Source organism: Calonectris borealis, chromosome 2, assembly GCF_964195595.1.
Source record: "Calonectris borealis chromosome 2, bCalBor7.hap1.2, whole genome shotgun sequence".
Classification (NCBI taxonomy): domain Eukaryota; kingdom Metazoa; phylum Chordata; class Aves; order Procellariiformes; family Procellariidae; genus Calonectris; species Calonectris borealis.
The window spans coordinates 56,057,187-56,070,771 of NC_134313.1; the positions used below are offsets into that span (position 1 = coordinate 56,057,187).

At 43.9% G+C, this 13,585-nt stretch overlaps 1 protein-coding gene across 5 annotated transcripts in view; it reads right to left on the reverse strand.

Moving 5' to 3' along the window:
• EPB41L3 (erythrocyte membrane protein band 4.1 like 3) overlaps positions 1-13,585 on the reverse strand; it is a 142,600-nt gene that overhangs the window by 42,042 nt on the left and 86,973 nt on the right. The window lies entirely within an intron of this gene.

Below are 13,585 nucleotides of genomic sequence, written 5' to 3' on the forward strand. Positions count from 1 at the left end.
CATCACTGCCTGCTTCCCTAAGTGCAACTCAGCTAAAGGAAAAAAATCTCCCTACTTTATATCAAACACATGCGTACATAAATATTTCAGTTGATGTCAGCGCCGCGTTTTCTTTATCTGTAGCATACACATGACTTGAAGCAGACTAGAAACACGCTACTTGCTTCAGACGCAGGAGGCTGACACAAGGGAGGAGAGATCGTCGCCCCCGAATTCACGCGCCTCTGCCGACAGAGCTGCGCCCGGACCCCGCTGCCCGCCCAGCAGCCTGGGCCGGGGGGGTGGGTATTTCAAGCTGACACAGCTATGCCAACAAACCTGTGGAGCCCAACGCTGGCCTCAAATTATTTCAGAAGTGGTAAGCAAGCCAAGAGAAAAGGAAAAAAAAAAAGAATTGAGGGTTGCTGCCTAACACCGTGTGTGAAAACATTACGAGAAATGATGGAGGGAGTCGTGCAGCGTAAGCTGATTGATGTTAAATTCGGTACTTCTATTGGGGCTCTGATGGTATATTAGAAAGGAAGCAGGGAAATATCCTCTACGTTTTTATCGATAGGGAAACTGAAGAGTGTGGCTGATAGAGTCTAGCAAGTGTTCTCCAGATGAGAAAAAACCAGGCACAGAAGCGTACTGCAAGCGTATTGCTGTAACTTCGTTCGCTGTGTCTTCCAGTATCATTTGAGCAGAGCTCTGGGCCTTGTTCTGCTTGTCACACGCTTTCCACCCTGTAGTAGGCAGCACAAATACAGCCCCGCTCCTTTATAATTTCAAACAAATGTTTAGTTAATTCTTCACGCCCCAAACTTGGAAATAGATAATAAGAGGTTAGTGGTTTTATACTTGATGCTCCATGGAGAGGATCAGGCGGATAAAAAAGATCTTACTACTGGTGTGCAGAGAGGAACCAACTCAGAGCCTTCAAGCCAAAACAGCCACATTTCTGCTATAAGCAAGCAATGCTGTATTTTGCCAAATTTCTTGCTTTCCACTTGATAACAAACCAAGTGGTTATACTGAATGGAGAGAAATAAGCAGGTGAGCTCTAGAGGATACCTGCTTTGAGAAACACTATGTCTGCACCACTGCACCATTTACATGTATTTGAGTTGTGACACTTCAGTGTCCCCTTAATTTTAAGAGTCACACGAGGCCAACACAGGAGCTCTTTCATGTGGCCGATCCGTGCAGCTACACAGATGTCAGCTTTGAGAAATAGTAGCTAGCAGCTGCAAGGTATGGTGTTTTAATAAGGAATTGCAGGAAACAGTTGTGTGGGGCTGTGCTGTAATAAAAACCAACCAACCAAAAAAACCCCAACGCTCAGGATTTCTTGTTTGGCTACACATTGCAGGCAAGTGAGAATAAGTATGGGAAGCCTGGAATAATTTGCATGGCTCATTTTTTTGTCCATGTCAAAATGGATCCTCCTCCTTCTGTAGGAAGATGCCCAAGTTGTACTCAGCCACTTTCCACAAAATTCCTGCTGCATCAGGATACGGGAAAGCCCTGCCGGTGTTGTGAGAGGACGTCAGAAACACCACGTATAACTGTCAGCCCTTCCCGGTCAGGGTCCCCTCTTCACCAGACACCAGGTGTGAACTGGTGATGGTTGAGGGGAAGCCTTACCAGGACCACTTGCCTTCTCACTGTCCACAGAAACGCCCATCAGTGTCCAGACAGATGAGCCTCAACGTTGCAGCCTCGCTGCTGCCCCTGAGCCCTTCCCCAGGTCAGAGCTGACCCGTGGGAATCCGGTCATTTCGGGGCTGGGGGCTGCCTGGCAACGTAGCCACCACTTACACCCTCCAAACCCTCATGTACCTGCGTATATGCAGCACTGCTGTTTCGTGCCCATGCAGCATTAGCATGCACGCTCTCTTTCTAAAACAACATTGCACAAAACCACAGTGAGGGGAGGCTACTGCATTAATCCATGGGAAATTAAGAAGTTTAGTTAGGAATATATAATTAAAGCAACTGAACAGACCTCCCGTGCTCTTGTTAATTGCTTTTATTTTACTGTGTGCCCGAATAAGCATGCCAGACAAGGCATGGGTATCATTGCTTTGGCAGGGAGAGAATGGGAGGAGGAGGAGAGAAAGGTCAAGTTACAAATTCATACAGCTCCTCAACCCACCCTAAACCTTTGCTTTCCACTATTTTGGTGTGACAAGTCTAAGGTGATGAAAGACTGACAGACTGCTGGTTACTGTGGATCAGAAGTTAATGCCAAAAATGCCAACCAATTCTCAGCAGTCCAAAAAATGTGGATTAAAAAAAAATAAAAATCAGACTTCATGCTATAAAATACTGCCCTTGTAAATGAACAGTTTTTCTGAAATGTAAATATGGCAAGAGTCTCCCCCAGAAATACTCTTAGCTATTTTTCAGGCATGAATGGGATGAAATGAAATGTGCAGATGTGGAAAAAGAGACACTTTGCTTAAGCTTTGGGAAATCAAGACAACAGAAAGAATGCAAAACATAGATTGAACGGTATAAATGAGCACAAAAGTCCAGGAGCAAAAACTTTATGGTTTTCACAGCCTCCTCCCTGCAGCTCTATAAAGGCCAGGGCTCTTGCTTGAAGCTGGAATGGGAATAAACAGCCTCCTGGTCAAGCTCCCAGTGAAAGGAGCCAGCAGCAGCGAACTTGGCAAGCCTGCGCCCGCCAGCAATTCCCACACGCAAGGGAGAAGAGAAGTGGCCTCTCTCCTCGCCAGCTTCTCCTCGGTTTTGGAGCTGAGCTTCTCCCTCCTCGGGAGGCCGAAGGCCACAAAAGGCTCTCCGGTCCCCTAACTGGCTTCTCCAGAAACAGTCCACGCTCAAAAGCCTCCACGTCGGCTTCTTCAGCCCATACCCCTCCATCCCACCCCTGTCCTCTTACAAGACCACCAGACCAAAATAACACACTTGTTGTACATCACTGAGAGTAAGGAGCTCAAAAATTAAGTACTTCCATCTTAGCTCTGCATGGATAACAGGATTATTATAAAGTCAATTATTCTCATTGGTGAACTGTTGGGTACCACGCCTGGTATTTCTTAATGCAGAAAAATAATGAGAAAGTTTTCCTTTATTATGATTAAGCTCTTAAGCTGTAATGTACTTATGATAAACGAACATCATTAAAGTGAAAAAACGCAAGCCTTTGTTATAGACACGTCGTCACTTCAGTCACAAAATACATATTGCGCATTAATATAACCGCAGAATCACAGATTGGCTGAGGCTGGTGGGCACCTCTGGAGATCGCCTAGTCCAACCCCTCTGCTCGCGCAGGGCTATCTAGGGAAGGTTGCTCAGGATCGTGTCCACTTGGGTTTTGAATTATCTCCAAGGACGCCACAGCCTGCTTGGGCAACCTGTGCCAGAATTTGACCACCCTCAAAAAGTAAAATGTTTTTTTCTTCCATTTAAATGGAAATTCCTGTATTTCACTTTGCGCCCATTGCCTCTTGTCCTGGCACTGGGTACCGCTGAGCAGTCTGGCTCTGTCTTCTTTACTCCTCCCATCAGATATTGATACACCTTGGTAAGGTCCCTGAGCCGTCTCTTCTCCAGGCTGAGCAGCCCCAGCTCTCCCAGCCTTTCCTCACAGGAGACATGTTTCAGTCCCTTTCATCATCTTTGTGGCCCTTCCTTGGACTCTCTCCAGTATGTCCATGTCTCTCTTGTACTGGGGAGCCCAGAACGTGACCCAGCACTCCAGGAGTGTCTCACCAGTGCCGAGTAGAGAGGAAGCATCACCTGCCTCGACCTGCTGGCGACACTGCCCAATGTGGCCCAGGATGCCCCTGGCCGCCTTTGCTGCCAGGGCACATCGTTGGTTCTTGTTCACCTTGTTGTCCATCAGGACCCTCAGGTAATAATAAACCCCGTATTGCAGCAATCAAGCTACCAAAACCATATGTTACTGTACTGTGATAAGCAACGAGGAAAATTACATGGGAAACGAGCAACCAACAACGTAATACAAAGATGTGACACCAACTTCTTTGTCATACAGGTACTAGTAAGACCCCAGGAACCCTCTTTGCTATTTAGTGGGATATAAGGAAGATTTCAAATGTTATATGGACAGCATTTCCCAGACTGGAAGCTAGTTGGGCCAGAGGAATATTTATCAGAATCCAGAACTGCCGCCTCCAAGGGGCAAATTTTGCTTCTGTGCAAGAGCATAGGCTTGGTGTCTCCTGGCTTGGGGCAGTCATCTCTCAGAAACATCTCCTTCAAGCTGGTGTGGCTCCCGGTTCTGCAATCCTGTCCTGCCCCTGAAACACAACCATTTGCAACTGTGTGCGGGGCATTTTGGCACCTGCCTTGGTGACGCAGCCTGAGCCTCTCCTCTGATGCACCCTCACCCTGAACAACACACCTTCACTTGCTGGGTAACCTCCAACCTACCAGAGCGGCCATCTTTCCTAGCTTTATTCCAGCAGAGAGGCGTCCGTGCTGAGGATCTGTCACCACTCGGGCTTCTTCCAGACCGAATCCAACCCTCTGTCTGTCAAATTTCTCCCTGGAGCAGAAATGCCACACTGGGACCAGTATCTCAGCAAGGCTGAGGAGCCTCTGTTCTTGGGGGGTTTCAAGGCATTGGCCAGGAAATGCCACAGCTGGCCTGACCCAGCGCTGGCCATCACCCTGCTCAAATCAGCCGGCCTCCCCAGTCCCTTCCAACCAGCACGGCTGTGATACTGGGATCCCTGTGCACCTCCACAGATGCTAAGGAGTTAATTGTTATATACCTGATAAAAATGTAGAGTGTTAGTCTACTCTCATATTCTATTTTTACTCACGAGCAGATTACCTTCCTCTCACTGATAGCGAACTAGGATGAGGAGCTGAAGAGCAGAAAACAGCCCTCTCAGCTTCCTAGAAATGAAAGCTATTGCAGCCTCCAAAGTGTCGCATTTTGGAGCAGTTCTATTTTTGCATCCGATGCTGCAGTCTCATGTGGATGCAAAACGCTGAGCAAGGGCTGGGGGAGGAAGCCGTCTGCAGCACACAGGTACGCCCCTCCCATTTGAAAGCAATTACAAGAGATCACATTCAGACCGAGTTTTACAGACAAGGGAAAACACGAAGATAGAGTCCCACAGCCAAAGAGCTATAAAGGGATTTCTTTTTGCCACCAATACCCATCATCTCCACTGTACAGCGAGGTCCGGGCACCCCAATGAACTGAAACTTTGCCTCACTTTCTGCTCAGTCAAGGAGCACAGCACGACGAGCAAGTATCACAGCTGTGGACCTGGGTTTTAAATGGAAAGAGTTTACACATATCTTTCTGCGCAAATACATATACAAACACGACATTGCCACTTTCCTTGGAAAAGCTGTCAAGCTGCCAGCAAACAACATCACACTAGCACCAGCCTGGCGTTAAACTCTGTACAATTACTGTAATAACTCTAGTTGGGCACGATTGCTGGAAGAAGGACAAACAGATTAGTATCATGAAATCCCGGTAGGAATAATTGGACTTTAACTGATGCTGAGGTTATCTGGTTCACATTCCTAATTAGCATTTGCACTTTCCAATGGATCTTAACAATGCACTGTATAAATGTGTGGGCTGGCTCTAGCCTTGCCTGTGGTAATGTATTTTGGCATGTGGCTGTACTAACCTCTTCCTTCTCCCCCGTTCTTTCTGGCGGGGAAGTATTAGCTAATTTTTTCATTTGCAATGAGCAGGATGAAAAAATTTCCAATTGCGTCCAGATCACTGATTTTATTTCATTTTACCATTTTGATTTAAATTGCATTTTTCAAGCTTGCTCAACACTTTGGTTTCTACACTGCACAGGCCACATGTTGGTCTCCTCTGCGCAAATGCAAGGAAAACACACAGAAAAGTTAAAACATACATGGCAACAAATAACTAGCATACACACGGGAAGATTTCTCCCTCCCCATGTTGCGGCTTCTGCAATTATTCTTGCAACACAAACAAGTGTAAATGATTAGCTGGTTGTCAGGAATACTTTGTACTCGCCGCAGTGAGCACTCTCTTCCCACAAATTCTGCCAGCTGAGTCTCCAAGTCGCTGAAATTCCAGCCTCCTGACAACACACTTTCTCAGTCTTTCCTCATGAATTACCCAGCTTACACAAAAATATGCCCAATTCCAGAAAAAAAACATTACTTGCACAAATAGTCATTACTTGCAAGTTCAAGTGTATGCAAGCTTCCAAGATAATTTTTGTACTGAGAACTCCATTTCTGGGAAGGGGATTTGACCGTCACAAATATGTCATAATTTAATATGCATAGGAAAATATATGCATAATTTAATGCACATAATATGTACATACACAAACATCTACAAATTCATGAGTAAGTGAACATTCAGTGTGGTTTCAAATGCAGAGAAGCTGCTGAAGAGACCACATCATAGCGCTTCTCCACCCATGAAGAGTCAATCAGAGGTTCTAAACTCACACAGTCATTCTGGTAAGGAGCACAGTTTTATCTGCAAGTGAAATAAAAACCTACATACAATGACATTTCCCATATTTTTTCTGAGTTTGAGCTGGTCAAGGTGTGAAGGGCTGAACTGAACAACTCTAGAAACTAATCACCGCACTTTAGGCCAGAAAATTTCCAAATAGGGAGAATGTGTTTTTTGAACAAATCTTGATTAGAAGATGAAAAAAATAGCAGAAGGTTTATTTTTCCCAAGGAAGATAAATGGAAGAAGTCATTCCAAAGAAGTTTAACTTCATTTCACTTCTACACATTTGTATTTTGCATTTTCAGAGCATTTGCTTTTGTGTTGTTTACACTTCTCCACGCTTTTTCTCCATGGGGAAAAGAAGACGAAGGAGAAAGGCTGACAGAGGAGAAAAGAAATCCCGAATTTCTTCAAATCTATCGTTTCTCAACTGAAGTCCCCAGCAGGAAGCTAAGTGGGGAGAATCCAGGAAGAAGAATAGGATGGAGAATCTTTCCTGGAGCATTAGGCAGAAAAGCAGCAAGTTTTCCTCCGGTTTACTGAAGTACATCTTACAGATGACATGTATAACTTGCAGGATGAGAGCTTTTAAAAGCATAACATGACTTAACCTCTGGAATTTAGGCCCCTACATCCCCTGCTGTGCTTGCTGAAAATGACAGTTCCAGAAAAATCAACATTTAGTTTAGCTGAAAGTTCAGTGCGTTGAGATTGATGTTCTAGGCATTATACAAAACATTTTAAAGAAAGTCACTTCTGCTACTGAACAAAAACTTTGCTGAAGTTACCAGTACAACCTTGTACACCAAAGACAGTGGTAAGATATACAAAGTGACAAAGCAAACAACAAACACCCTACTCCCCTCTCCCACACAGACAAACAGAAAAAAGCTTAAAGATAAAGAAATGAAGTCATCCAGTCTTTTATTTTATGTTTCTTAGGGAAAAATCTTGGTTTTGGCATATGCAGAGTATTATAAATTTATGAGGACACATGTATCCCTTGGATGGACATAATACTCTCAAACCAGTTTGCAAGCAGTTCGCCAGCACCATGTAGGAGGTACTGAACAAAACCTTTCTGCCAGCCTTTCAGGTCACAAAGAAAATAAAGGCAATGAAATGAAAGTTTCAAAGCAAAACACAATTTTTCGGTTGTCAAAAAGAAATACCATTCAATCTTTTACGTACTTAATTATAGCTACTAATGAAACTTCACTGGTAAACTGCACTTGGAAAAGTCCCAGGTCAAAGTTCCAAATACATCCTACGGAATAAACAATTTAGCCAGATGTGGGAAGAACTAAGAGATAGGCAATTTCAGAAAGATATAGCTGAATAAAAGCTGTGTTAAAAAGACTTTTTCTTTTCCCCCAATATGAATATACTTCACATAAAGAAATGTTTTTCCTGAAAGCTGCATGCCAATACAAGCTCTCCAAGCGTTCTATTTCTTTACTGACATTTTTATGTGTGAACCTGCATATACATCCCAGTAGGTGACCAACATATTCTAATACTCTGAAATAAAAACTGCAATATTATTTTGCCTATCTCTGCTTGTCAATTTAGAACTCTATCCCATACTGCTCTGCATGTATAAGCGAACATCACGTTCGCTTATCATAAAACTTACAGTAGACTAGAAGGTATTTTGACCTACAGTGACGACTGATCATTTTCTTTTTTCCCCCATCATGGTAGTACTATAATTTATCAGCTTATTGATATTTATTGTAATATAGCACATTGAAATGTATTACTATTCCTGAAAATAACCTTTTCTGACACTTATTTCCTAAGAATTTAATACAAGCATTTAGATAAATATGTAACGCTGTCTATGCTATAGTTACATACCTGCACCAAGTGTCAATGACATTGTATAACACGACACAGTTTTAATCAGGGGCAACCTTCTTTAATGCCGTTTGAGCTTGCAATCCTAAAAAGCCAGCACTAATCTAAAAAAAACCCAGGGGACTGCTAAATCCCAGTAAGAAGATTGGTGACCTAGTCCCAATTCTGGCATCAAACCAAATTAGGGTTTTTGCCTTCTACATCAGCAGCAGAGATCACACCAGCACTGGCATCATACAAGCTGTAAGCATGCTGATGTGGGCGCTACACAGTTTGCATGCTTAGGAAAAAAGTGGGCACTTCGTTCGTGACAATGCAAAGCAGCAAAAGGGGGCACCTGAGAAACAATAAATACTCTGGAGCACGTCTTTATACGTGGAAGCGTAACAGCCACGGCTGCATGTGTACCACGGCTACAGAAATACCCGTCAAACGTGATGATTATCAAATGCTTGGGCATCCCAAGTGCATCAACAGAATTCACACTGTAAAGATCTGGTAACAGCTTACAAGCACTACTCTCCGATAAAGGAAAAAAAGCAGCGGATACTATTTCTCAAACAGCAGTTCAATTCTCAGCACATTGATTAGTCTCACACATTTGTTAAATCCTGACATAAAATAATAAACTGTATTCCACGATTTTGGAGGCTTTTCAACAGAGAAAGTACCCCCCTTGCTCAGCCTTCTTGGGAACACAGATTGTTTGGGCTTGGATTTTAACTAGACGTGCAGCTGATCCATTGGCTTAACGCCTCCCAACTGCCCTACTGCCTCCTGCAAGACACTGCGGTAACTCAAGCAGGTCTCTTGGGATTCAATATAGCAGTTGAAGCTTTCCAGTGAGGGTTATAAATATAAATATTTTCCTTACTCTACCTATACTTGGATGAGCTCAGCAACCACTCATCTCTCCTGTGTAACTGCTAACTATGCACAAGCCTTGCACCAACACAGCAAGGGGAACCAACCGCTACCTGTACCATAAATAGTCACTGGCATATATCAGCAAAAATCAACCATAAACATTTTGTTTATTTTCAGCTGAAAAAAAGCTCTGCTGTCAACATAGTCTGATTTACAGAGTAATCTTGCCATATGAATTTAAAAGCCACAGAGCTCTCCCTGACCTACATTGCCAGGCTGGAGTGAAAAAAAAAAACCCACCAAACCAAAACACATCACACAGAGACCACAGCACAGAAAGATGCTCTTGAGGCAGGAGAGGCAGCACGACGATCAGGCTTTTAGATTTGGGGTGCCTTAGACAGTATCACACCATCAATGTTGGGGTTGTCAAGAAAAATAACGTAGCCTATTCTCAAGCTACATCCAAGTTTTATCCACTTCAGATCAAAACTGCCAGAGCAAGATAAACCATGAGAGACAGACCTCGCTGCCTATCAAAGCTTTGCTTTTCAAGCAGGTATTTCCTCACCACCCAGACCCATCTCTGATATTTTGTTCACTGTACCAACAGACAGGGATAAGAAAACATAAAAGCAGCCCAGCAAACAGTGCATGAGGCTCAGCTGGAAAAAAAATCACCCATATGAGACGTTAGGATTTTATACGACAACTAATGTTTTTAGGGGATGATAATAAAGTGAACATTTACTTAGTTTTGGTCTGGAAACAGCAACTCTGTGTTAACACAGGGACGGCACCTATAAAATGGGAGCAACTAGCAACAGAGATGAATTCAAACGGCTTTGTGGGGAGCTGGAGCAGGTAACAAGCACTTGAGTAACACAGAAACAGGTCAGGAAACATGACAAAATGCAGGGAGGCTTGGCAGAAGCATGACTGACTGGGCAGCGACAAGAAAATCAGCAACTTGTCTGGGAGGATGGGCATGGGGGAGGTGGGGGAATGGCCATGTTGTCCAGAAATAGCAGGAGGCTTTAAAACCTGAGCATCCGTTTGGGGAAGAGAAAAGGGTAAGCAAAGCCCTTCATCCACCGTTTGTGATTGATATTCCCATAGTGCTTAAAAACGCGTGCGGAAGTTGGGTGCTGGCTGCACCAGGCACCCCAGTAAGAAGCATCAGGCTCTCTGGGGCGAGGACCACCCCAGGCGATGCCCCTGGAGAAGATGAACATGGAGGGATTGACGCAGTCTCACCCTGGTGAGGCCATCAGCAAGGACGGTGACCAAGGACAGGACCTCTCGTGCCAACAGACCTATATCTGTCTGGGGTAAAAAGGTGGGTAAAAGATCATCCTCCCCTGGGCTCTTGCAGACAGGGTAACCAGCTATGAGCCTTGCAGGACCTGGGTTTGAGTGTGCGTAATCAAAAAATTTTTAAAAACTTCTCCAGATGGAGAACAAGCTCCTGTTGCCTGGCTCGTGTCCAACGGGTGCACCGAGGGGAGGAAACCGGAGGCAACATTTCACTCGGAAGTTTTCAGCTAATCATTTATTCCCTAGAAAATGCAGTTTCAGGGCAGCTGAAAATATTTGTCAATGTAGGTCAACCTCTCTCAATAGTTTTCACCATTATGAAAAATGGCTGGTGCCTCCAAAGTATCAAAATGAAGATTTTTGTCTGCCAAACCCATCATTTCACTGTCCAAATCATTTTCAGAAACTATTAATGAAACGCAAGAGATAAGAGGACTTGATGCAGAAAATAGATGTGGAGAGGACACGTACAATTTTTTTTTTTTTTGTTATGTTAAACTTCCAGTATTTATTTTGATTGCGACCATGTCCTCTGTTGTGCCAAAAGGTGGAATTTAAAGCCCAACCTGCTGTTTAGTTGGTGCAATGTCTGAAGGAGTGACTTGGGTTTAATTCTTCGTTCTCCTTCAGTCTCTGTAAAAGACTTGCATATTGACTGGCGGAAATATGAGAGACCCCAGCTGTCTAATTGCTTAGGTGTGTTTTCCCACCAAGGTTATAAAAGACCTTCTCCCTGCGTACCACGCAGCCCAGATGTTCCCAGCCGTGAGGAGCTGCGGGGGAGCTGAGCCTCTCCTGGCCAGGAGGAAACGCTCCAGCCCCACAAGTGCCACAGCAACAACCTCCCTCCGCCTTGTGGCATTTCCGAAAGGCTTGGCTCAACCTGAAGTGACTTTTTTTTGATTTAGATTTCTTTAGCTTCAGTGAAATGATAATAATCATCATCATCATCCTCCTCCTCACTAAAAGGGAGCCCAAACATTTTTATTTTTGTTTCAATTACCAAACTGAAACAAAAAAACTTTTTCTACTCAGCCTCACAGTTGATTATTATGAGCTGGACAACATCGTTATCGATTTCTTGAATTGACAGGTATTTTAACTCATAAAAAGCTGCCTACAGTATTTGGAAAAAGCAAGTCAGAAGAGTTGTATATTAACTCTATTCAGCTGGAACATATTCCGGCAATACTCAGACTCCTACTGACATGTGTCAGGTAACATAGATCTTAACTGAATCCCCTGGCTAATCTAAGTCAGCCCTCATCAGCGGGTCTGGGGACAGAAAACATTCTGTGTAACAACGACGATGCATCTCAACCCAGTCACATTTACTGAAACACGTCCCGGGGAAGGAATAAAAACCTAAAACAAAGCTCTTCATATTAAATTAACTGAAATGTAAGCAACGAGTAGGTCAAAAGGAAAAGACTTATTAAAAAAATTCCCTCTTGCATTCAGTAATCAGTTTCACATGTAAAGCCATTTGCAAGAGCCTGTGTGGAATTCATTAAACAATTAAAATGTGCAGGGGGTAACTGAAACCGTATCCTTCAGAAAGCAGAGTGCATCTTATTACAGCAGTTTCCTTCCTGACCTTAAAGCCTACCTCAAAACGGATGAGAAATTCAATGTTATTAAACTCCCCGTGCAAAAGCAGAACGCAGGTCCGTTGCCATGATGGATGCTGGGGAAGGGTTAGCTCGGACAGGAGGGGGACAACGGGGCCATGCGTTCCCCCACTGCCATACAGAAGCGTTTTTCCTCCAGAGGTAGTCTTGCAAGCCAGATTTGGAAAGCCAGGAAAAGAAACACATGCAGCGCTAAGTCAGCCACCGCTCTCTTTCAGTGGTGGCCAGAGCAGAAGTAAGTCTGCTTGTTCTCTATCCTTCGAGCCTGTCCTATGAGCATCTTTAATGACTTCTTTTTTAAGGAAGTGTCCATGTACTCTCACTTTTCTACAGGAAAAAGAAAAATTAATGTGAAACACAACACTCCATCCTATTTGAGCATCCATTTATTTCACGCCCATTTTGTCTCCAAAATAGGGGTTTCAGCACATTCTTGTGCAGGGCAGAAAGGGAACTGTTCACTTCAGTCTGCCTCTGCCCATGTTATGAACCCTGGTTTTGAATGTGTGGAAATAAAACATCTCACCATTTCAACTCAAGTACCCTACTCCAAAGTCACTTGAGGACGTGGGGAAACCCACTGTTAAGAAAACGAGGTCTCCATCAGGGAGTCACCAGAGGTTCATCACAAAGGCGTAGCAGGGGCTATTGCTGCTGATAGCACGGGACACCCAACTACTGCCCTGGTCCCAGCGGCAGCATGACTGAGAAAACGGGATGAAAAAACCCTCAAACACAGCGTATTTTTACCAATCCCCTCCTACCTCGGCTGACCCCCACCCACCAAGACGAGGGGATACCAGTAATGCTTTCTGAGATGTCGGCTTTCCATGTGCTCTGCACAGCCTATCTGAATCCTATGGCAACTCACTCTGTTTGATGTAGGGCTGCGGAGATGCCACAGACAGGCTGCCATGGAAACAGTTGTCTTCATTTACTGCTGTCCTGCACGATAAGAAAGTCTGAGCGATAGAAGAACGAAGAAAGAGTATAAATTACCAATGGGCTCAGACAGCTCAGCCTTTGAAAATGAAATCTAATTATTTTACCATTTATTTAGACAGATTATGTTATAGCTTTCTGATCTCACTTTGTGATTAATAACATGTATATGTTTAGAGCAGAAACGATGAAGGCAAATTCCAACCTGTTTTAGGAAGACACTTCAAATTAGGCTACATATAAGGGAGAGGATGACAGCTGGTTCCACTTTTAATTAAAATGCAGTAGTCTAGATAACAGAAAAATGAGATGGGGCAGAGAGGGAAGAGGAGGGAAATAAATTCTAGAAATAGCGTAATTGTACTACAGCACTTGAAAACCCTTACCTAAAGTGGGAGGAACCCAGAAATAAGTTATTTCTGCTTGTTTTCTTGTATCTTAGGAAAAACCTGAACTAGCGCGTTCACGGTCTCTTTTTAAGGTTATACAAAATCAATTTGCAGCCTTG